The sequence below is a fragment of the Galeopterus variegatus genome, unplaced genomic scaffold (assembly GCF_000696425.1).
Source record: "Galeopterus variegatus unplaced genomic scaffold, G_variegatus-3.0.2 Scaffold7124, whole genome shotgun sequence".
Taxonomy (NCBI): Eukaryota; Metazoa; Chordata; class Mammalia; order Dermoptera; family Cynocephalidae; genus Galeopterus; species Galeopterus variegatus.
This window is the reverse complement of record NW_007733235.1, coordinates 46,297-50,104: the sequence shown is the minus strand read 5'-3', so window position 1 is coordinate 50,104 and position 3,808 is coordinate 46,297. Positions and strand designations below refer to the sequence as shown.

The window sequence follows — 3,808 nt, the reverse complement described above, 5'->3', positions numbered from 1 at the left end:
TGCCTGAGGCTGATTCCATCCCCTGCCTGATTCTCACAGTCACTCCTGGAGCGGTCAGCTCCTTTTCTGTGTCTGTGTAGAACTTCTGTCTGCTAACCGCCCTCTCCACAGCCTCCAGGTCTTGTCCGGTCTTCTGCTGCTAAGACCCCATGGATGTTTTTGGTGGCCACATGCCCCCTGTGTACCTGAGATGACCACCCAGTCATCGTGTCCCTTTCACTCATCTTGCTGGCCTCTCTCTGTCCCCTTGTCCAGGCCACATCTGCCTTTCCTTTTCTCGGGACCTCACGTGACTGCACCTTCATTTTAGGGAGGGATTAAAAGAATGTTAGACCATTATGTTCATAAGCACTGGATGAAACACTTCATTGATCATCTAGTTCCAAAACATAAGGGGCAGGTTTTTGGTTTATTTTGTCAGGTTTTTTCTCTTTTGGTATTGTTTTATCATTTTTCTTGCTTTTTAGATTTTTTTTGTCAACCATGAGGAATTTTTTTTCTTTCATTATCAAGATTTTAGTGGTTGTTTTGAAGATTGATACACAGACATTTCAATTTGTACACAATTCTTTATGTACCTACCAAAAAACCTAAAGAGCTGTGTAGTTGTGATTCTTTTCCAGTCATTCCAGTGACTTCCTAGCTTAAAATTTGAAGGCATATTTTCCTTATGAGGTTATCAAGTACCAGTATCTTCAGCAGTTCATAAGCTATTACATCATACATCCCAGTAATACACAATTTATTATCATAGACACTACAAACTCAAATTTTCAATCTTTCACAGCACGTTAACAAAATTATTAGGAAAACTGGGCTGTCGTGACCAAAGATGTTACAGCGTGCACATAGTTCTGATGGGGAGAGACAGAGTCAAGGAGCAGGTTTCTTTAGGAAATAATTCTACTGAAAAATAACATGGAGTACAAGTAATTTAAACTGTTCAAAACATTAAATGCATGGCTGTGACTCCAAATTGCCATTCAGTATGCTTTATATTATAGGATATAAAAACTGCCTTCCCCCCATCTATGGAATATTAACCTGACACCCAAAACAGTCAAAACTTCCCATAAATCAATATCCTACTATTTTCTGGTTGTGCCAGAAAATAAACAACCAAGGCTGGCCAGTTAGCTCAGCTGGTTAGAGCGTGGTGCTGATAACACCAAGGTCCAGGGTTTGATCCCTGTGCCGGTCAGCCACAAAAATAAGAGCGAAAAATAAACCACCACCAAATGATTTCACCTCTTTTAAAAAAAGCATTTACATTTTAAAAAATGGAATGAGGTGGGTTCTCTTCTTAAGTGTTTTTAGAGCTGCTAAAAAACTTGCATTTATAAAATAGTTGATAAAAATACTCCTCTGGCTGTACAAGAAAGGAGACAAGGGAGCGCTGATAAGACACGGTTCGTGACATTGGTCAGACCCGGCTTCCTTCTCTCCTGCTTCCTCAGAGGCTGGATTCTCCTGGCTTTTAGTTTCTCTGTTTTCTGCAGGTAAATCTTCTTTTTTTTTTTTTTTTTTTTTTTTTTTTTTTTGCGGCTGGCTGCTATGGGGATCCGAACCCGTGACCTTCGTGTTACAAGGCTACCAGGCTGCTGCAGGTAAATCTTGAGTTCCTTGGTTAGCCACCTTGGCCCTTTTGCCCTTTGCACCCCTTTTGTCTTCTGTTTGCATATTTTTGTCTGAAGATGTATTGTTTCCTGCTGACTTTTTGGCTTCCTTTCCACTTTTGCAGAAGCAGGTTTAGCTGACAACCTTGCCAGTCTCCTCTTGGCAGTTCCTTTCTGTCCCTGGGGCTGAGCTGTCCTTCTGTTCGTGCTGAGAGCCTTCCTGGATCTGGGCTGCCTGGCCACTGCCTCGGCTGCTGGGATGCTCAGCGGGGGCAAGGAGTTATTTTTTTAAGTCACAACACATTTGGGTGGTGGTTTCCATTTTCAGTGGGCTTCATTGTTATCAGAGTACAAGTCTGTGTCTGAAGTGGAGAACCTTCCGTGTGGATGAGATATACTCAGGTTATTTCACAATTTGCTACTTTTCCTGGATGAGTCAGGTTTCCTTTCCAAAGGACCTGAGCTCAGCTGGGATGAATAAGACAGTTAACTTAAGCAGACTACGGAGGTGACTTCAGCAATTGTCCTGTCTAACAAAAGGCACTGCGTGGTCATGCAGTTAGTTATGTTATTGTCTGGAAAGTGAGGCAATTCTTGAAATGATCAGAATCGATAAATTGCAGGTGTGATTCATGGCCTTTGAAATATGATATTGGGGGCCGGCCCGGTAGCGCACTGGAGATTGTGCCGCTTGGGAGCGCGGCAGCGCTCCCGCCGAGGGTTCGGATCCCATGTGGAGACCGGTTCCCGCTCACTGGCTGAGCTCAGTACAGGCGTGACACCGAGGGTTGCGATCCTGTTACCGGTCAGTAAAAAAGACAAAACAGAGAAATATGATATTGGACTTAAAAAAATAAAAGTTCTTCTTTCCTTCATTTTGATATTTGGTTACTGTGGTTTTCTAAATCTCTAAAGCTCAAAATGCACCGTCGCTGACGTGTTAGGTCCTTCGCAGCCTTTGAGTCCCTGTGCACCTTAGTTTTGTCTTCCCTGTGTTGGTTGGGGCCCTTCCTCCCATCCTTCAAGGGGATTGCAGAGAGTTAGGGGTAGATACCTTCAGGTCACCTTCCTTGCCATTTTGTTCTCATTGCCAAAGGGAGTCATTCTGAGTGTAACTCCAAGATTAATCTTCCAGAAGTACTTGCTTTAATACATTTGCTCCCTGATGTCTGTGCCTGCTGCATCTGGGCCGCGACACCTGCCGGGTGACACCCAGCATCCGATTCAAGGTCATGCTCCCAGTCTTCCTCCTTCCCGCCCTCATCCTCACAGTCCCCCAGGCCCCCTTTATGCTCTGCCCACTCTCTCATTCCTCAGCCATACCCAGCTTCCTGCGTCCGCGCCTGTCTGCACGTGCAGACCTCCATGCCATGTCCTCCCCAGTCTGCACCTTCAAGTGTCTATTCCAGTTGCCGGTCTTGGCCCTTTCTGTTCAAGAAACCTTTTCGTCTCCATCGGAGACAAGGTGGACAGGACCCTCATGCTCCCACTGCGTGGGGCACGATTCCAGTCCCCTGTGGGAATCAAGATTCTCCTGCCTTCATGGGTCTTCCTCCTCGGTCATCTGCATAGTCTGTTCAGTGAACTATGGAAAACTGCGTTTCAAAAAAAAGCTTTCATTAAGTGTTTGCTTTTCTTCTGCTGTTTGTAGAGAAAACATTTCTGTAAGAACAATGAGACATTCTGCACATTGTGTGACATTTAACTCTGCATTAGGGCCAAAGAGTGAGTTTTCCATACAGAATACCAATTAATAATGAAAACAAAAATATTTGGCCTGGCATGTGAACTTGGTGCTTTCGGTCTGTGTGTGCACAGCATGGCACCTGGGGCCAGCATCGTAGCTGTGGCATGACTGACCTCCTGGCTTTTTGCAGAGGGACTTTTCAGAGTTGGAGCAAGTGAGACTGAGGGTTTTTCCTGACTGCCATGGGACAGAAGTGCCCTCTTCATGGCACTGGCATTCTGCAGACCTCAGGCAATCACCACTAATATTTGCAATGCCAAGCACTATCTTTCCCTTGTAAACACGAGACCATGGCAGAATCAGCACCATGCTGTAATTCTGTAGCACGTGTTCCAGTGTGGGGAGGCCAGCAGTCCCTGTCATTGTCCTGCGAAAACCAGCACTAACTTTAGGTTTGTTCCTCACCAAGTTCAAGCCTAATGAATTCTCCCAACTTGAGAAGTTT

At 45.0% G+C, this 3,808-nt stretch overlaps 1 pseudogene; it reads right to left on the bottom strand.

The window, feature by feature from the left end:
- Window positions 1-998: 998 nt before the first annotated feature.
- On the bottom strand, window positions 999-2,926 carry LOC103607101 (annotated as a pseudogene).
- Window positions 2,927-3,808: the final 882 nt, after the last annotated feature.